General features: G+C 42.8%; 1 long non-coding RNA gene across 2 annotated transcripts in view; it reads left to right on the top strand.

Annotated features, from left to right (window-relative positions):
• Window positions 3,546–21,562, top strand: part of LOC110399964 — a 239,234-nt gene continuing 221,217 nt past the window's right edge. For both annotated transcript variants that reach the window (XR_002439496.1, XR_002439495.1), the window contains exon 1: window positions 3,546–8,175. This is a non-coding gene — a long non-coding RNA (uncharacterized LOC110399964). The remainder of the gene's footprint in view (window positions 8,176–21,562) is intronic.

The raw sequence follows: 21,562 nt of genomic DNA, 5'->3' as shown, positions 1-21,562 counted from the left end.
ACACCGTTCAAATGTGTTCAAAATCCTCCTCTCCTTGCCAATGGCCACTAACCAGGCAGAGTTGGGAATCTTTGCTGCTACCGTTCATGCTGAGGTAAGGCTTTCAGAATCTTCAGGGCAGTTTTCATTAGCACTAAATTTGAACCAAAAGATTGAGAATGGAAGTATTGGTCAGAGATCTAAATATCTTCTCTTCCCCATTATGCTTTTTAAAAACAGTTTGCTCTGTACTTAGAGGCAATCTCATAAGATTAAAAACATTATTTCATGTACAAATATGCCCCATGGACCAAAAGAACATCATGCATTATTCAGATGACTGGTATGTTCTAGTTATTGTGTTTTGGTGTTCATTCTTAAGAGAAATCTAAGTTTAACTTCACTGTACTTAGGCTCACTTTCACTCTCTGGTGCTTGTGTGCTAAATCCCTGCCCTTGTGTCATCTTCCTGGGATGAGAAAAGATTTATTTCACCTAATTTTTTCCACTCATTTTTTCTCTTAGTATTAAGAGATGTCTGTTCATATAGGAACTTTGGAGCTTGAAGAGGTCCATTTTTCTAAAATATTTCCTATTTTCAAAGTGAAATAATCATATATTCTTGTTTCTATATGTCATATCTATTTTGTGTGCGTGTGTGGTAGCTGTGGATTTTATGGGCTGTAAATGTGGATTAAACTTTAATAACCTCTCTTTCCACTGCTACTTCGTCCTTTCTTTGCTGACACTAAGTATTTTTTGTTTCCATAAATGATTCTTTCTTTTGGAATTCTTGATTATGTTTTAAGATAGTTATTCCTCTTGTACTGTGCATGCAGTGTCACATGAATGCACCTTAAATGACCTGGTGGTCTGGGACAGGGCTTTGAAAAGTTCCAGATAAGGCAATTGCCATATGATATTGGATGCTATTCTATTTTTATGCACTGTTGATCTTCTGTGAACTTCTGATACCATTGGCTTTTGCTTGACGAATTGTACTTTGGTTTCCGTATTTCTTTATATGATACTTGTTTCAAATGTAACCTAAACTCTTCTTCCCTTTTTCTTCTGTTCTTTTCTTTTGGCGGAATTATTTTCCGTGATAAATCAATGTTCCTTTCTGTTTCAAGTGTTGAAAGAAACTGCTTGACTATCAAAGGTGTAGAATAACTGCAATATCTCATTAGCTGCCTGGTTATTTGGGAACTGACTATGGGTGGTCGTTGTTTGCAAGCACCAGCAGTGGAAGCCTGCAGAATTCCCGTATGCACGGTGCTATGTGCGTTCTGAGGAGGGGACATGAGTCAGGATGTGGTCTCTCTTCAACTGTTTAGCTCCATATTTGAGGCAAGTTCAGTAGATGAAATGGGTGGTGCTTACTTTTCCTGTAAGTCTGTGCTACAGCTGATCTGTTCTACAAATCATTCTGAATTTTGACCAGGTCAGAGAAACCGTTGTGATAATTTGCTCATAGCCACCTTCAAAGGTAAGCATTAGCTGATGGATCTTCACTCTGTGCTCAACAGGATGAGGAGAAGGGAGTTAATAACATTTTTTACGTATAGTACAGGAAGCTGAAGTGTTTTTTCCCCTTCCCTCATCTGTGGCAAATGATGCAGCGTCATTCCGGAGATGGATAATGAACCTAATGTGATAAGGAAAACTCACCAGTGACATTGTATCCCTTTGGCAAGGATGCGTGGGGTTCCTTCTGAGACTTAAGCTCTGGAGCCTTCCTCCAATTCTGCCCTCAGGGCTGGAGTTATGTAGCAGCGTGCTAGAGAATTTAAAGCATGAAATGAAATTTGGGTGAATGGCAAAACGCCTGATGAGTTCAGGAAGGGAGCCAACATTCACTTTGTCTTTCCCCAATCTCTTATCACAAATGAATGCTGTTGACAACTAAAGATGATTCCAGAAGAAGTGTCAAGTCCCATACTCCTCTTTCTTCTCTCTCCTCCTCTCACGATGGAAGAGAATATTGCCGAAGAAACTGAATTTTCAGATGGCTAGCTACCTGCTTGCTACTATTCCATCATGGAGCCCAAAGGGCCATGAGAATTACTGTTTCTTACAGGGAAGATTTCCCAGAGGGACTTGGGTAAAGAGCTTCCTTTTCACTTACCTGTTTTTTTTTTCCACTCAAGGAGACTGAAACAAGGGAAACTCAGACTGGGTATAAGGGAAAAACCTTTTCCCTGTGAGAACAATCAGGCAGCGGAGCCAGTTGCTCAACAAGACTGCACAAGCTCAGTCTTTGCAGATTTTGATGACCCAACTGGATTAAAGCCACTAGCATCCTGCTCAGACCTTGCAGGAGATCATGCATTAAGCAGCAAGTTGGAGAAGGAGTCCCTAAAGGTTTCATCCAGCCTGTGTTATCCTATGAACATGAACTTCCCCTCAGCCCCAGGCAGTGCAACCATGTTTGGTGCAAGTCTGCACAGACAAATAACATCCCTCATTTTCAGCATTACTCACCTATGTACATTCAGTGAAGGTTTTGGATAATCTCCTCCTGACACGTATTCTTAATATTGTCAGTAATAAAAGTTCTACTGGGTGCATTTTAAATCCCCTGGGAACATCTGGACTGCATCAGCATGCAGTCAGTATAGGGCTATATAGAACTATTCTTGTGTGTTTTCCTGATCCTCACCAGTAGTTTTATTGTTTCTGACAAAATTTCAGTTTCTGTCTACTTTCTAGCAGAACACTAGCACTTTAATTACAGTGTTAGGATTTGTACTGGTTTTACTGTAATTCTCTGTAGGCATTCCAAGTGATGTAAATAACATCAGAAAAATGTGCAGGTAATTAAAGCTGTTTGTTTATACGCACAAGGAGCTAACACTTAACAGTAATAAAAACAAACTAATGTAGTCCTGGCAAATTATCTTTTGCAAAGGAGCCTGTTGACTGTCATCCTCTTGAGCTTGATCTAAAAGGGCTCATTAGGCTTAAGCTGTATACAGTTAGCAAAATAGTCCAGCACCTTCGTATGGGACCCAAAAGCGCAGAAGCTCATATAATCTCTTTAACTGTGTGTGCCAAAGTGCTACACAAAGCTGATCAGATTGTCTTACATTTTGCAGGTCTTCCTCGGTCACTTCTGCTTTCTTCTTGCTATGACTCTGGGTCACTGAAAGGTCTGCTGCCATTCCCATCCTCTGCTCTAGTTCAGGGATCCTCAGCCTTTCCTGTATCACAGCCCCTTTTTTGCGTGCATCATCTGCCAACTTTGCTGACAGAACCTTCAGGAGAACAGTTTTTTTCACCCTAATGCCTTCTCTATTCTATCTATGGGGCAGACAGCTACAGTAAGGCTCAGGCATGGCTCTTCACAAAAGTAACCACTTACCTTCTCTACAGCAGACTATTTATTAAATGCTACCATGAACATTGGCTGGAATAGGAAACGTAAGTTGGTTTTGAGTGTTACTGAGCTTGAGTACAGGGTGGATAGGAATGCTTTGCTGGAAGTATTCGTGGTGAAAGTTCTGAGATTTTTATCCTTCCTATTGTTCCCTCAAACAAATGCAAGGGAGGGGAAAAAAAGAAAAACAACAAAAAACAGTTCACCCACTGAACTGTTCCGCAAACAAATGTCTGCACATTGTGCCTACGCCTTTGCTTGAAGATCAAGGCCAGTCTAAGAGGTAAACTGTATGGCATACTGTTTTCTGCTGAAAAGTTGGGCATGTCTACTGGATTACTTCAAAAACAAACGAAACGACAACAAAAAACATCTTCTGTTTTTATTTCAAGTTGCCAACGGACCGCTGTTGTGCTCTGGGCTAGCCCATTGTGCCAGCGCCTAAGTTTCTGTTCCAGAGGATTGACTTGCACTTGGATACAAGGTGATTGTCCTTGCTTCAGGTAGTGGAGTTGGAAGAAAAGCTGGTACATAAATAATCTGTAAGCTGTTCAGGCCTTTATATGCCTACATGGCTTCTTGAACCCCACTAGGGAAACTGAGTCAAGCAGAAGTGCTCCTAGTCCACCATACTATTGATCTCTGTTCAGTCCATGATTGGCCCCAAATAGGAACACCTCAAGTGCATTAAAAACTCTAGCTGATATAAATGGATAACTGAAATGGGAACATATGAGAGGTTGAAGGATTTATAATTCCTGGTTCAAGTGCCTACTATTTGAGCACACACGAAGTTTGGGGTCGATATTGTTTTGCATGTTAATTTGTAATCTCATCCCTGCCTGCACCACAAGCGCTGCCCTCACTGACTTCTTTTTCTGCTGCTCTGGAAGGATTGGCTTATCTGTAGCTTTCACATTCCTGTAGCTAATCTCAGGCAAGTGGATGTCTGTGCCATTCATTTCCCTGATCTAGTGAGGTCAGGCTCCTACCTAGCAGCCATTTTAAGTTGCCTTCAGGGGATGTTTACTCACAGCGTAACAAGGAGGAGGTGAAAACAAGGGATATCAGACTAACTTCACTAAAAATATTTAGAGGAATTTGTGATAGCAACACAGTAGATGGGGGCTTGGGCTTCCTTGTCTCATCTGACATTCATCTGCATTTATCTCAGAGGGATGGGGGAGAGAGTAAACTTCAATAGGTGTTGTTTTAGGTTTTAAGTATTGCTAAGCAACAGCATTTCGGCTCTTTTCAACCGTATCTTTGCACTTGAAAGGTGGCGAATAGCATTTTTTCCAAGATGAAATGACTTGCCTGGGCTCGTTCTGCCTGCCAGCATGGGAGATAAGGGCAGGGCCGGGAAACCACAGCTCCATGGTCAGCTCTGTGGCTGTGTGCTGGAAAATGGTGCAAACGCCTGCTTCAGAGCATGACTTAGGTCATGGAGCAGCTGACATGGATGTTGAATGTCTTATGTAGATTTCTAGGACGAGATGCTATGTTTTATTTATAGGCATTACTTAGCGGTAATGGTAGTAGGTTCTTTGTCAACCACGCCTGTTGTGGATACGAAATGCAGGTTGAATAAAACAGTGTTTTCTCTCTCCTTCTTTGCCCCAGCTATTCGTGTTTCTTTAAGGCCCAAGACGAGCATATTCAAAATGCAAATGCTCCTTGATAAGAGTTTCGTGACTTTGTTGCATTATCTGTGCAGCTCCCGCTTTCAGGAGACCTTCATACAGACAAAATTGATCAGCGGCAGGAGGAAGAAAATAGCTGTTGCCAGGGCAACCGGGGATGACTCATCCCAGGGAGCAAGCAGCAAAAGCTGTGAGGCTGCAGTAATTTTCCAGATGCTTAATCGAGCTCTGGCTCCTTTATTTCTCTTGCTGACAGGCAGCAATCCTCCTCTGCCTTTCTTTGCTCGGAGGCTCCCGCAGCCGTACGTGATGCAGAGTTGTCCGTGGCGGTGCTTACCCAGAGCGGTGTCACAGAATGCGTCTGAGTAATGCAGATGAGCTATTGAACGGATTGAACCGTAGCCCCCGACGACAGTAAAAATAGAACAGCAACTGCCCAAACTGTCTGCACAAATACCCAAGTGTGTTGTTGGTTCCCCTCTGTTCCTATCCGAACAGCTAGCACTGCATTTACTGTGCCTTCAAGCTATGCTATTGCTAAATCAGTTCAGCTTGTTCCTTTCAGTAATTAGGCTGTGCAGCCTATGCCGCGTACAGAATGTGCTAAAAGGGAAGAAGCAAATTGCGCTCAGCACACGCATTCCCATGAACTAGCTTCCCTTCTCTGTGACCTGCTCTTTTCTGTATGAGAACGAATTTGATGAAATAGAGCAGGTTAAGAGGCTTACCCAGGAAAAGGGCAGCAAAAGGAGCAGCGCATTCCATGCCACTCAGGGAGTGCCTGCTTTGCAGTTCTCCTGCAGTGACTGCATTGTAATACAGGCATCGCCCCATTTGGGGCACTGTTAGAAATGTCTGACTCGGTATTTACCAGCTTTGGTGGCAATACAGAGTTCTTCATGACTGTGACGTGATGCTGCAAAACCCAAGAGAAGCTAGAATAAAGCTAGCTTCAACTTGCTTACGTGAGGAAGGCACGCTCTTGAGAGAGAGGTACAACCAGTGCTGAGTGAGAACAGAATCCAGTTTCCCTGCTCAAGTAAGCCCATCATTCTGCGATGGGGGATGCTCACCTGCTCTGCAGCGTAGGAAGATGAGGAGCTTGTGGGAAAAGGGCAGAATGGTGACAGGAGAACTGTGGGTTTGCTTTGCCAGGAAGAGGATTATTATCTTGAACTTTCCTATGCTTCTTGGACATTACGCTTTGTGCCTCTGTTTCACTTTGGTAAGGTGGAGATGATCCTGACTTTCTCTGATTTTACATATTAACTTTCTCTGAAAGGGCGAGCGTGTTTACCAAGAATTTGTACCGGATGGGCTTCTCTTGATGTACAACACTCCCCCTCCTCCCCCAAACCACACACAGCATTGGGGTTTTCTGGCTGTTCAAGCACGGAGATGTAATACTGGGGAACGTGGGGAGGAGCTGTGATGACAAGGAGTGAATGTCTTTGTACCAGCACCCAGGCTAACTGTGCTGTTGGTGCCAATGCTGCCAGCTGCTGTTGCATGCAATCCCTGCTGTTGCTGAATCAAATGAGACAACCAACTCCTCCCATAGTGCAGCACCTTGCATGCAAGTCTTCGTAAAAGTTTTGGCAGAAGATGCTGCTGAAACGAGTTGCTGCATTGCTGACAGGCCGTGCGGCACAGCGTGGCTGGCCGGTGGCCAAACCCCTGTCAAGCTGCCAAGTGTGGGGGCACGAGGAAGCTGTATGTGATGTTTGTTTTCCGCTTCTTGTTGTGGTCAAGTTATCTGCTAGTAACTACATGTACCGCATTGCATGAATACTTACTGCCTTGTATCTTTGTCTACTGTCAGTGGGTGGAATGCATGAGCATTTAATGAATGTCCTGTCACTGCTCTTCAGGGAAAATGGTTTTATTTACGGACAGCAGCAGAGGCTCATGATTTTACTGTGAGATCTCAAGATCTACTGCAGTGCACAGCTGTTCCAACTGCTGGTGGGTTTTGTATACTCATGGGAAGTAGTGCTGTGTGTTCAGTGTCTGATACTGCAGCCTCGCTCGTGGCCTAGGCTGCCAACCCTATTCGCTTCACATCTTTGTGGAAGAACTAACGTTACTGTGCAACAGGTTGATATACGTAGGGAACTTGCTAGAAAGTTGTCTTTTCCAGAGACACCGAGTTTCAGGAATGTAACAGTGAAAGCTGAATATGAGATATTAATTCATTCAACCACCTCCAAAAAGGAATCACTTCCTGCCTGGGGTAGTACAAATGTATAAAAGTGAAAATGCTGCTAAAGCAATCTGTGATTTCAGCAGCAATTACTGTAGGCCTGCATCATTATGCTAGTTTTATTATTGCATAAATACCTATTTAGCTCCAAAAGTTCTGCAGTCCTAGCAAACTCCTTAAGTGAAATCATCAAATATCATCAAATGCATTGAGTTCATATATATTTCATGGGTCCTAGAAAAGATGCTGGCATCTTAGCACTCTCTGGAAAAGCAAAAATAGTAGTTTAAACCTACCTCTTCAGTGCCATAACATTTACTGTTATTAATAAGGATGTATTGACTTGCTAATGCATTTTGTGATCAGGCTATTAAGTAAGTTGCCTGAAACCTGGTGAAAATGCATCTGCTACACTGACTGTAGGTAACAGCATTTGTAATTAGCTGCAGACTAATTGCTCAGTTAGTTTGCCTGCAGAAGGCACATTCTGGCCAGGTGCTGGCTGATGTTCCTGTACCCAGTGAAGTTCTCAAAGGACTCCTTGGCTTTTGGCATGATTTAAGAGGGAAAAGAAACTGACTCCTCAAAGTAACATTGTATTTCTAGTTGCCTTTTGGAAGACAGCGTTAATAATAAATTTGACTGGTTAAAATCCTTAATCATCAAGGCAGCTTTTGGATACTTGAAGTTAAATTATACTCCATTCGCTTTGCTTTCTGTCAAAGTATGTAAGACGGTATTTTGGTTTTCCCTTCTCTGGATATTTTTTTCTGATGGCCCTTTTATACTGGGGACTATGTTTTTCTGAGTTCACTTGCTGGTTATCCTATACTTTTAGGGCCTAGTGATGTGGAAATTGTAATTTGTATCTGCTTTTCAAAGACGTTCAGTCCAGCACCAGGCAGAAGGAGTCACTGCTGAAGCCCAGGAAGACATCTCATCTGCCCTCTGAAGCCAATGCCGTGAAAAAAGTAAGTCACCTAGCCTTGCATGAGAGCAAATGATCCAGCCCACATGTCACAATCAGCGCTGCATCACTGATTCCCACCTTTTTAATCTCAAACTGCAGTTGCTAGGCATTCAGTGTATTGCAGAAACGAATGTGAATAGATTAGAAGTCAAGAGAGGTGTAAGGAAACTGTGTTCAATAGAGATACGCTGAGTGGTGTGGTTCAGTGTGTATATGATGTCTGAGCCAGCTGGCAGGCGGAGGCTGCTGGAGCAAGAGGACCATCCATCACTGCTTTAAGCTGAGGTGACATCCCACTGAGCTGGTCATCTCTGCAGCTTGAAGAGGAGCTGGCACTGTATCTTTTGAGAAGGGAGCAAAGTCGGTAGCTGCCCTTGACTTCGCTAATCTCCAGGCTCATTTATCTCCGTGGAAATGCTATACCGTGGGGCTTTATTTTTGCTTATCTTAAACCAACATAAAGCAAAATGTATTTTACAGGAAAGAACTGTTCAACTCGTAGGATCGGATTGAACTAAATCCCAGGTTCTAAATGCTGAGCATAGCTTTAATTTGTATTTTGAAACTGCCTGCTCTTGAAATATGCTCTTTAAATCTCTCTGATCCAAGCTATTGTTTATAGAATTTAGAAACCATCTGTCTTTGGAACATGCAGCCCTGGGGAAGTTTAAAATCCAGGTATATCACATTTCATGCTGCCCTGTGCCAACAAGGGAGAGGGGAGCTCAGTTCTTTTCTCAGTCAGGGATCTCTGTGGAAATTCCTAAGCAGAAGCCACTTGCTACTAATTTAGTTTTGGCATTTGGATGGCTATCTTTTGAAAGCAATATCATAGACCACTGAAGAGAGTGCACAGTAATCTCAGTAGTGGGATTTACAAACGGACCTGCTCACCTTCATTTTCTTCCATTTTTCTGGTAGTAAGATGTATTAGTTTGATAGCTTTGCAGGGAAAGCAGAAGAATTACTATTCTCTGAAACCCTGAAAGCCACAGATACTGAGAGTGTCTGGGGCAGGTGCTAGACCTCCTCAGGTAGGTGTACAGGCCCTAGTGGTTATGGTTGCCGTGTTGTCCCTGGACAGTGGTGTGATACTCATCCCACTGCTATGAAATTATGTTCTAATAGTGAGATATTTTATTAGGATGATGAGTAAGAAGATGGATCCAGTGTTACTGGATAAAGGCAGAGAGAATCCAAATTACGTTCTGTTTCCATGTTCTTTGTTCATGGGATTTACTTTTCTATTTTGTGCTCTTTCACAGTTGCTTACCCGAGTTTCCCACATTTAGGGATGCATGGAGCTGTCTGGTTATAGGAGATGTGGAAGAAGTTGCTTGCAGTCAAGATCCTGTAATACTAGGTGCAGAACTCATTAGGGAAAAATAATGATTCGGATCACTTGCTATTTGCACTCTTGGTTTTGTTTTTGTGGAAGTGAGGCAATGAGTTTTGTGTAAGAGAGAATTCTTTCTTTCTCTCTTGAAGCATGTGCAGTTCAGTCTAGAACTACTCAGTGTTTTGCTACTATGTTACCTAGTCAATTCCATTATCTCTCCATGGTATGTCCCAAATACCCATGTCACTCCTGGGCATTGATACAGACTTGAGTGTTACCTCCTATCTTCTATGTCTAGCTTTAAGGTGTGGTGAGATTTCTCTGCAGATCTGACTCTGAAGTTTGGGCCGTGTCTGCTCTGCTTAGATAAGACCTATCAGCGGTGAATGCAGTTGTCTCTAACACTGAGCAAAGTTATCTTTAGCTGTCTTCCTGTGCTGGCTACTTGCACATTTTCCTTATGAGCGCTGCAGAATTTCCCCTGCTCAGCAGGGTGTCAGCTCTGAAGCTTAATTAGTACTGGCGTGGCTAGGTGGTTTGCTGCTGAGCACGGGTTTAAAAAAAAAAAAGTCAGTGAAGATGTTCCATGGAAGTGTGGTGTTTTTTTTCTTCTCACCCTTATTATTGCATTTGTGCTAGTGACCATTTTAGCTGTGCAGGTAAGAACCCTAAAGAACTGTCTCTTGTACAATGTAAGAGGTGAACTGGATGATCTGTCATTGTGAAGAAGTTGGGAGAAGACCACTGTACTGCTTCAACAGCCCTTTCTCATCCCTCTTCTTCAAAATTGCCCTGAAAGAGGTCACCTGTATATATAATCTTCTCTTGTCCATTGTATAAGAGGGCTATGCAATCTACTTGTCATTCATTGGTCTGAGGCTTCTATTGTCAAAGAGGATATTTGGCACTTTTTGTTAGCATGATATTCTCCACTGTACCTTTTTTTTTATTTTAAGCAGCAATTACATTTCCCAGACTGACAACCACCGCCTTGGGATTCTGAGTAGCATCAGAAGAGACAAAGAATTTTCCTCCCCCATAAAAATAATTTCTGATTTTTTTTCCCCATCTCCTTTCCTACAACGTACCACCTAGAATCACTGGATCTAAAGAAAAAAAAAGGTAAAGATAAAAATAAACCCTGGAAAGTAAGTTTGTACTTTGCAACTTACACGTAATAAAGGGGATTACTAAGGCTACTCTATTAATGAAGTAGTTTTGTAGAAGTATACCACACTGTTCTCCTGAAAAGTGCTTCAGTGTCTCCACTTGGCTTGGATGTCAGCTGCTGCCCTGAAGCAGACTATTAAACCAGCCTGAGGAAACCTTGTTCTCAGTTTAGGAGGGCCTTGCCTGAGTTTGGAGCCCCATTTGCCTTGTTTTTCCAAGTTCTCCAACCCTGCTGGCAAACTCTGAATGAATAGGGAGCACACAGGAGCTTTTTTTCTTGCTCAGTACCCAAGATCAGTCTAAAAGTTGCCTCTGCACCAAATTATTCAAATATTATCTGAAGGCCACTGCCTTCCAGCTTGCTGGAAGCCTATGAGATGATTACACAGGCTCTGGAAAAACAAAGTTTAAGCTCACTTTTTCATTTAGCTTTAATAACACAGTTCCTTATTAAATGCATTCTTAATGTCACCATTTATAGAGTTTATAACCTTTTTTAATAGTAATTTGGAGTGTCAGTGTCTATTTAATAAGAATTAATGCCGTTACGTGTATTAAAAAAAGTGAAGTTTAAAAAAGTGAAGTCATATCACTCTTACTTGAAGTTTTGATAGAGTACAGCATGACTTTCAGAGCTTTCTCTGCTCTTACAAGGAGATTTTATATACATCTGGTAGGGATTCAACCATTGCGCACTACTGCAGAGTTACTATGGTGGTTTGCTCCTTGAGCATGGAGACTTAAACCAAGGATGTTTAACTTTATCCTGTAAGCAATGGCAAAATGTTGGATGCTTTTAAAATGATAATCTCTTTATTCCTGCATCTGTTGCAATCATGGAAAATCAAGCACAGAGTGTATTAAGCAATGTTTCTTCACCAGCCCTGTAAACCTGTGGGAGTACCCAGGCTATGGGCATGTGCGAGCTCAGCGAGTGCTCTGCAGGTCAGTGGGGAGAAAGCGCAAGCTGGTGCAGAGCCTTCAGGGACAGTGCACAAATATACAGAATGACTCATTGGCTGTTCTTGGCAGTGGAGATCAGCAAGGAGTGCAGGCCATACAGTTACCTTCTTGAGAGAGTTGCATCCAAGACTTCTGTAAGGATTTCCAGGGGGCAAAAAAAGTAATTTTCACCAGGGCCTCTTACGCTGAGGCTCTAGCTGTTCATGATATATTGTATTTGTGCAGGGAGAGTCACACATCTAGCTTTTGTTCTGGGCTTTCCCCACTGCTGTGGAGCAACATGCCCTCCCAGAAGGGCTTCTGGCAGGTGTGACCAGGTAGCAGCTGGGTTCTCCTGCCTCCAAACCCATGGGCACCTCCAACCTTCCCTTCTCTTCTGACAACCATGAGATAGCTGTAATTCTTTAAGCCAAAGTGAAAGGCTCAGAGGCTTGTGAATGGGTGCTGAGGCATTTTAACCACTCTTTGCTGGTTCGGCCTGCCAGTTTTTCTGCTTTACCCTGAAGGAGTAAGCAAGACCTAGATGCCATTTTCCCTCCCTTTCTTAAAGATGCCTTTAATTACGAGCTGCCACAGCTCATAAATCTCATAGATGTTCTTGAGGACAGACAGTTTCTAAACAAGGACCACCTAATCACATCTTCATTGATAACAAAGCAGGGGGAACCATCAAATCCTATCTTTTCTGATGGTTAAGATGCAATTAGTCTGGCTCTTGAGTGAAAACCGAATGGTGTCACTCTGGGAGCAGAATATTCCAGCATAATTCTTAATAAACAGTTCTCACTGTCCAGATGGAAATGCAAGTAGTCAATTCCGCCACAATGTCCTAGAGTCCATGTGTGTGTTCACAAGCTGGCATGCAGCAGTGTTATTGAACAAAAGTTGTCAAGATGTTTTCCTCAAATTGGAACGTGAACGTGGCTTTCTGAGTAGTTTAGAAAAATGACCTACTTTTGCCCTCAAATTTTGGCTGTGAAGTAAAGGGATGAAAGGGGTCAAAAATCCCCACTACAAAACAGGAGATTTGTCTCTGAAGTTGATGGAATTTAGCAACTTCTGTGAAAAAGGTGTTCTTTATATGTACTTTATTTGATGTATTATTACTTGGAGCACAGATGGAGGGCTTGGGTTACTTTGTAGAGTGGGAGATTTAGCGTAGATCTTCAGGAAGAATGTTCTTGTACAGTCCACATGGGGAAGTGGCAGGCTGTTTGATATTGGCAGTGTTTTAGAACTGATCAGACTAACATCTGTGAGAGATTAAAGCTCTTTTTAGCTCTATTCTTCCAGTATGTGGCATTTTTGGGATAGTCCATCTCCCTCTGCTGACAAACACCTGTCTGGAACTGAAAGCTACCCCTAGTACCTGACAAGCAGAATGGCTTTAAGCAGCCGGGAGAAGGAAGCAGGAAGTCCCAGGTTCTCTTCCTGCTCTGCTAAATAGATGTGACCAAATCTTTTTGCTTTTCAAGCAAACCATCCACACTTTATCCCTGTCATGTCTCTTTTAATTGCAGATTAATTGGTGCAGGGCTATTTATTAGTATGTTTGCAGAGCACAGCTCCAGTCTTCCTTGGGGCTGCTAAATGATAATCATCTTGGTTTCTAGTTTCAGCTATAGATGAGGGAAGAGTAAAAGGTTGATGTATGAACACTTGAAGTGTTCTCTCTTAATATGACAGATCATTGTTATTACAAATGTTCTAGGAAATATTACTAGAGAATATTTACAAATGTTGGGAACTGCTCCTAATGCATGGAAAAGCTGAGCCAGCAAGATGTGCAAATACTGGCTTTGTAGAGTGGATGTATTTGTCAGTTGTCTGTTGTGTGAGGGCTGTAGGATGCTGTAGTTGTGACACACATAATAACTAACCAAGATCTAGAGCCAAACACACAAGTTTCTTATGTTAGCAGCTGGGACTTAGCGCACAGATTTGGGTCCTGGGTTGTGCTGGTTTTGTCTCTTGTGCCCTTCCTTCAGCCTGCTGACTCTCTCTGGATTTTTGCTCTCAGCTGAAAAGGGGAAAAATTTCTTTTATTCTGACTTAGTATAAAAAGTTTTGACATTTGTTTGGCGAGGTAGGTAGTTACATAGCTTCCTCCCCTCTGTTTTTGCCTGGTGTTCCTCACTGGCCCCTCACTAAGAGTGGGTTGGGCAGTGTGGAGAGAGATGCGAGCAGCATAGCTCCGCTGTTTGTTCTTTGCATTTCTTGTTATGCTCCTCTGAGCATGCATGCAGATGCACAGGCTGAACATGGTGTACAATGACACCAGAAAATTATCATTTGAATGCTTTTTCAGAAGCAGTTTCTATTTTATGATCTATGCTATTAGGAAGCAGCTCAATGGGTACTTCTGTTTTGTCACCATAACGCCTGACACTCAGTCCCATGTTAGTTTTCTTTCTATTCTTGAAGTGCATACTGCTACATTGACAGAAGCCAGTGCCTTGCTTCAGTCCTGAAATGCAAATACTGTATGAGGGAGGGGGGAAGTCAAATGAGGCTCCCCTGGTTCTGCCTGCTGCTGCAGAATCTGGAGTAAAACACTTCACTTCTACATCTGAGGGGAACAACTGGGATTAAATAGCACTGTTCTCCAAGGAAATGGTTTCAGCTTTAAAGCATCAGGTTGTCGAATGCAACCTGGCAATTGGAAGTGTTATTTTAGACAGCAGGGTGCAAGCTGGAGGCCTGGCTGGGAGAGGGCTTCAAGAACTCCAGCATTTGTTTGTGCTCCCTGTAGGTATTCCATCTGGGTTTGGTTTCCAGCGCTCTGGTTGTGGCCATGTGAGGGTGTAAGCATTCAGTGGTGGAGACAAAGCAAATTCCCAGAGGAAGGAGGAGATGCTGGTTGTTCCACTTAGACGCTTCTGCTTGGCTTTTACTTTCTAGTGTATAAAAAGTCAAAGACCCTAAATAAGCATAAATAAATGTAAACATATACTAGTATGCTTTAGCTCAGGTGCGGTTTTGAAAAGGTGGTACACTTCTGAACTGGGATCTTACTCATTTTCATTGGTGCCAAAGTTAAAGCAGATCTTCTTTATTCTTAATGTGAATTTCACAGTTCCTTTTTTCAAAGAAAAAAATTTTTTAAATGACTTTGTGCTATGGATTATCCCAGAACTGAGGTGTATCAGTGGAGAGTTCCCGGAGATCTGTGAATGAATCTTTTTCTAATGGTCACTAAGAAATCTGTTGGAATGTTGAATGTCCAGCATGACCTGGACAATGAAAGTACTCAGTGCAGATGCCTGTGGTTTTACTTACTGTTGGTGCTTTCCTTGCAGATTGCCTTTTACTCTGGCTTCCTTAGCAATTACACTGGCATGCCAAAATATGACGTAGGGATGGGATGGGAGAAGATGATGTCTTTTAAAGTCAAGGGAGTGCTTGTAAAACTCAGCCACAAAGGACAGTAGAATTTATGTCACAATTTATGACTAGTCTTTATTGTTTGTGACTGACATAACTTCAGCAGTAAGCAACAGTGCCCAGCTGATAACACTTCTGCTCTTTGCAGTGACGAGGTTAGTAATTAATAAAGCCTCAGATGTGAAGCAGACCACAAGGTGATATCTGTGTAGGAAAAATAAATCTACAGTAAGCATAGCCAAAGTTATTTCTGGCAGTTCATTAAATGGATAGACTTAAAATCAGATGTTAAGTATAATTGCTAAAAGAGCACAGCCAGAGTGCAAACAGCCAACTTGACAAAGGTTCCTACATTGATTTTTGTGGCAAACACATAGCGAAGGCAGGCAGCCATTAGAAGATGTCTTCTCATACTCATTCCTGCTATTCTTATCACTCTATTTCTGGAAACTGTCTTTCTCTACCTTGAAAAGAGTGAAGACACATACAAGTTTGCCAACTATTATCCTGCAATTGCCATCTGGCCACAGATTCCAAGTAACTGTCTAAAATAATGGAACAGTTCCTGGGACATGTCATCCATCAGGGGGATCCTGGCTGGAGAAGTGATGTGTTATTGCCAGTGTTACTGGGTAATTGGGTGTTAGCTCTTTCCTTCTGTGACCCTACAGCAAAGTTTGGAAAAACTAAAAGGTGGAAGGAACGACTCCTCTGTCCATACCTCAGATGGCAGCTACCACTGGAATGAAGAAGGCCTACATATATATAGCACCTGGTGCCTCTACCAAATGTGCTTGTTCTGTGAGTAGAAAGCTAAGAACCTTTTTTGTAGTTGTCTTTGCAAAAGCACTCTGGTTCTATGTGGTGATGAGCTCCATGACAGAAAGGGAATGGATCAGATATGCTTGGTCCGTGCAACAAAAAAACATTTTATGGTAAAAAAAAAAAAAAAAAAAACTGCCAGTAGAATTTTGGTTAGAAAATGTGATGGGGCACTTCTACCTTGCAATTTATATGCTACATAGTTTAATATCTTCTGCAGTTGGGAAAAAAGAATAAAACTGATGGTGTTTCATTCTGTCACTTCAGTTCTGACCAAATTTCTCCTGCTGGCTCTCCAGCAGTGTAGCAGAAATGCTGTGTCACGGCTTGAAGCAGTGATTGAGCACCTGGTGGGAAGGCAGGGTAACCCAGGGGAGCTCAGGTGCAAGCAATGCACCTGATTGACTGGAAGGGGTAGAGCCAGGATCCACTCCTTCCCAGACATTTAAGGGTTGGCAGTGGTGGTGAGGGTCTCTTGCTGGAGTTTCCTGTGTACCTGAGGCCTTCCAAAGGTAAGAAGATTCTTTTCTTCCTTTCTGTGCCCACAGCTGTTGCATTTGAGCAAGTCCTCACTTGCTGTAGGCTAGGCCTTTGCTACTCTGCTGCCATTGTTGTGCTTTCCATTAGGTTATAGGATTCAATCTGTTACAGTGTTATAAGCAGCGTGCTGTTGAAGATCACAGAACCACAGTATACCATGGGTTTGAAAAGCTGGTCCTCTCAAAGGTGTCTGTAAGCAGATTGACTTTGCTAGGGATATGGTTGCACATACACTTCTTTCAGTGGTTGCGTTAACTTATATTACTTGGAGACCTGGGTTTGGCTTCCTACCCTTCTTTTTTGAACCAACATCAAATTTGAGATGTGGCATAGCTGGGAAGACCTCATTGGGTGGAGGTGAGAAATAGAAGAGAATAAAATAATGATGCAGGGCATTGAGAAACGGCAGCCCCCTTCCAGTCAATTCCCTCCAGTTTTACTGTCAAGCACGATGCCATATGGCATAGGATGTCCCTTAGGCTATCCCTTGTCAGTCTGGGTTTACTCCTCTACTCCTAATAAACTGGTATGAGCTTAATCAAAAGCATATGTTACAGTTGTACTATTTCTGACAGCAAATTGTCATTTTTACTTCTCAGTTTTCCCTTCTGTTCACAGTGCTTCCGTACTTGTACATGTTTCAGTACTGTGGTAGAAAAGTGCCATCTCCTGAATTCTTGATCCTACCTCCTGATGGTACAAATGGGCAATAGTGTGCTCAGTGAGATCTGACTAAACAAGGTATTGCTGCAGGCACAAATAGAGATAGGAGCAGCAGCATAGTTGTGCAGCAGAGAAGACAAGAGGGCAATAAGAGAGTAGATCGAGGCAGAGAAAAAGGCTTTGCTGCAAGAAAATATCCATATGGAATAAAGTGTAAATAATAATAAAAAAGACCTAAGTGAAGTAAGTCTTTAAGGCTCTGTATTGTAAGTTCTCGGAGCATTTGGCCACATGGATATAAATGTCAATACTGTGTGCTAAGAAGATGGGTTAGGTGTCTCAAAATAACTTCCCCCCTCTTTGCTTTCCTTCCTACCCTCAGATCAAAGGTGTCAGAACTTATGTTAATGTTTGAAAAACCACAGTCAAGAAACTGAGGCAGTCAGTGTTTTTTTTCTTTTTTCAATGAATTTTTAAAGAAAATACATGGTTGTCCTACCATTTGGTCAGTGGAACCCAAATATGTTCCTGCCAATAAGCACGTTAAACTATAAATCATTCATACTTGAAGTGAAACTCATTCTACAGAAACAATAGATATATACAGAACAGAATGGATCCTGGTGTTGTGAAAGCAGGGTGGTTATGGTTCTCTGTGACATGACTTGTTTTTTACCCTGTATTATTTCCATGCATTTTTTCAGTACTTTCTAATCTTAAACTTTCCTTACCAGGCAAACTGACTCTCTAGTACTTGTTGAAGACATCAAAAAGCTGTTCTCCTTTAATGCCAATGTGTATTGTACTCTGATTCTGAGTGTTTTTTTTAATGAAATATTAGTGTTGGTCTCACAGACATGGTCTGTCTTGTGTACTGAAGAAGAGATATCTATGGGAAATCTGGCAGGAGCAGAATGAAATGTCTTGAAGTGGCTTAGTCCTTGACAATCTTCTTTCCAAATAAAAGTAATTTTATTTTTGTAAGAACTGGGTAGAGTAACATACAAAGGTTTGGTAGGTTCCTTGGGCTGGGAAGAGAAGCTGAGCAGAGGAGTGTCACTTGTTTATAGATTAGCTCTGTTATCTTGCTTACTAGATTTTGGGATGTGCAGTGTAGATGGCTTCACAGTTAGTGGAGGAGCAGCTGGTCAAGGCTTGTGTTTAAATAGTCTGGATTCTCCAGGGTAAACTCACTCTTTGCTGTTCACATTGTGGCCTCCAATAATTTCCTGGCTGTCCATCTCCATGCTTGCAGCCAGCACTCCTGCTGGCATGGGCTGCTCGCTTGTCACTTGGCACCAAACTGGTGAGAAGGGCAGGGGAGCAGCCTGGGCTGGAGAGAAGGGAGCTGGTGGGGTGCCACAGGAGCAGCCCTCAGCTAGCATAAGCCTTGCTCTGCTTATGGCTGCTGCCTGCCTCTCCAGCTGGTGCCAGGCTGGGGTCAAGTTGCAGCTCTGTCTTTATTCTCAGTTGGTCAGAGCTGAAATGTATCTGCAATAAAAACAATCTTCGTGCTGCTGCAGGTCCCTGTGTAACTTAGTATGGACTTAGCTACCTGTATGGCCATAGGCTGGCTCTTTATAACGATGAGAGCAGTGTGCAGGTGTCCTACAGTCCGTATGTGCATGGCCACACATCTCTGGAAAAGCAATGCTGGACTATGTGTTCCTGATTTCCTCATTTCTTCATGCCAGACATGAGATGTTCAGATCCCCTCCAGGACTGGCAGTTTCCAAGGAGAAAGGCGTGATGTCTTGTTATTGCTGTGCTTAAATGGTGCCAAGCACAATGGCAGCATGTGAGATGAACAATGACGTGTGCTTGGGTACTGATACCAGGAGTCTGCATGCAAGATGTGGAGCAGAGGGAAGTTTGTCCTTCCTGGTGCAGAGTGCATCTCATGATGTAGAGCAGTAATGGAGGGGTAAGAGTGGGATCTTCAGAGCTACTGTTGAGATCAAATGTCTACTTTTGTTTGCTCCTTCAGTAGCTGTAATGATATTAATGGGACTGCCTGTGCAGTGAGATACCAGGTTTTGCAGCGGAATTGGGTTGATTTGGACACAAGTGTCGCTTGCTGTTTTGGCTTATCTGAGCTCCTGAAGAGAAGCCATGCTTCTCCGTGGGCAGCAGGAGGAGATGGATGTTATACATCGCTTTAATTGCACTAAGCGATGAAAATGCTGCCTGCATGCATACCTTAATGGATGTAATTTCCTGTTTTTGTGCAGTTTGTCACATCTAGACAAATGATTCTGGATAATGCTGTCTTGCTCAATAGGGTGTGTTTTCACTGTGGAGCGGACTGACAGCCCATGAAAAGCCCAACAAAATGATCTCACCAGGCCTTTCCGGCTGAGCATCCGCTAGCACGTTCAGAAATGCTAATGGTGCTTTCTTCAGCAAGAAGAGTAGTTCCATCCATCTGTGGAAGGAGTGCTGTCACTGGGACTGGTGACCCAGTGAGCAGCTTCTTTTTTTTTTTTTTTTAAAAAAAAAAAAAGAGCTCACTGTCTATCTTGTTCGTATGGGCTGCACCACTGCTTGGATGGGACATAAAGAGTGCCCCTTGAGAGCTCAGTCATTCCAATGAGCCTGTTTCAGGTGCATTGCAAGTCGTCCTTGAGTTCTAGGTTGCCTAGAGAGGTGGCGGATGCCCTGTCTCTGGAGTCATTCAAGGTCAGGCTGGATGGGGCTCTGAGCAGCCTGATCTAGCTGTTGGTGTCCCTGTTCACTGAAGGGGAGTTGGACTAGGTGACCTTTGAAGGTCCCTTCCAACTCAAATGATTCTGTGAGTTCTTGTTTGCTTTGCTACCTAGTCTGAAATGGGCCCAAATCACAAGTGGTTGGGTTCACCTACTCTTAGTATGGGGAAAGGATTTGGTTACTGAGCAGCATCAGGTTTGTTCCTGCCATCCAAAGCCACATGGGCTTACATGTGCTTATTTTCCCCAAACATCAGAATTTACAATGTGTAGAGGAAAAATCCTGAAATTCTAAGAGCATAAGCCATGATGAGGTGTATAGGTAAATCAATTTAAAGATACTATGAAATGTGATAGCCTGATATCCAGGAATGCCCATGACTTTTCTGTTTGAGAGAGTAGTACATGAGAGTCCTCCCAGACAGAAGCTTCTGAACTGTGGTCTGTTATTCCATTGGCATTTCATCTTTTGAGAAGTTTTTGAAATCAGTGAGAACTTCCATCTTCCCGACTAGCAGTTAGTATGTGTTTTGCCATTCCTAACTGAAGAATTTTTTGCAGATAAATAGGGCCTTAATTAGGCTGTACTTTGTGGAAGAGAAGCTGTTTAAAGGAGGATATTAGAGTGGTGGATTATTTTCTTTATTTTTCTGTGGATGGCTGAATTGAGGAATGATGTTCTTTGTGGGCTACTGCTACTTTTTTTTGGTTACTTTTGTTATGTTGCTGGTATTTTTAGCTGGAGTGTGCACTGAATAAGCTGAGTACTTTTCATGCTTAATTAAAATAAGTAACTAGTTTCACTAGGGGATTCAACTGCTCTAGTGAAATCCTATTCCTGCCTCGCTTCCAGACTTGGGGAGTGGGAATCGATTCAAGATATTGAGAGTTCTCACTGTGAGACATGGTGAGTATCGTAGCATATGTTGGATTATAGCATATGTTCTGTGTCTGTGAGGTAGGAATGTGCTCTGTCCCGTTTTATGGCTGGGAAGATGACTGATGCACACAGACTGTCAGACTTTCAAAGCTATTCAGACAGGTGGCTTATGGATTTGTGTGTTTTTTTCTGTTCTTCAAATCCCTTCCTGCATTAAAATCATTGAGTTGGAGACACGGATATTTTGGAAATTCTGCTGAAAGCCTTTCTGTAATTTTAGGTGTCTGAATACATTGCAGAAAATCCCTTGAACAGACTTTCAAAGGTCATGTAGGGACTTTGGGAATTGAATCTGATTATGTCAAAATGCAGGGCTGAAGTTTTGCCACCTGGTCATCTTGCTCTCTATTCTTTTTCCCACTCAGACTGAGTTAAGTGGGGGGGCAGCAGGGTGAGAGACCCACCTGCATTTCACAGCATCATTTCTGTGGCAGCTACCCCTTCTGTCCTGCAGGATGGTACGCTGCCAGTTTTCTGAGGACTACCCACACCCCTCTGTGAGGCATGTCCTGAGGAAAAAAAGGAGCCAGGAGCACAGAACTGTGCTGCAGGCAGTGCAGCATTCCCTATTCTAAAGAATTCTGCTTGGGATCTGACAGCGTGTTTACCATGCAGGTACTGCAGCAGGTGATGCAGAGTCCCAGGGGGCTGCTGGCAGCGGGGAGCCTCCTGAGCACACTCAGTCCTCATGGCACGCTGACAGCAGGGCCACGCAGCAGGTGGTTCCTCTGAAACACAGCACATAGCTGAGGGCATATGCGATAGCTCCCTTCAACAAATCTATTGCATGGGCACAGCAGAGACAAAGATTACCTGACAGTTTTCTAGTGCCAAAACTGCGAAAGCTACAGCCATCACTTTT

The sequence above is a fragment of the Numida meleagris genome, chromosome 1, assembly GCF_002078875.1.
Source record: "Numida meleagris isolate 19003 breed g44 Domestic line chromosome 1, NumMel1.0, whole genome shotgun sequence".
NCBI classification, from domain to species: domain Eukaryota; kingdom Metazoa; phylum Chordata; class Aves; order Galliformes; family Numididae; genus Numida; species Numida meleagris.
The sequence above is the reverse complement of the archived record's forward strand: the minus strand, read 5'-3'. Positions and strand labels throughout refer to the sequence as shown.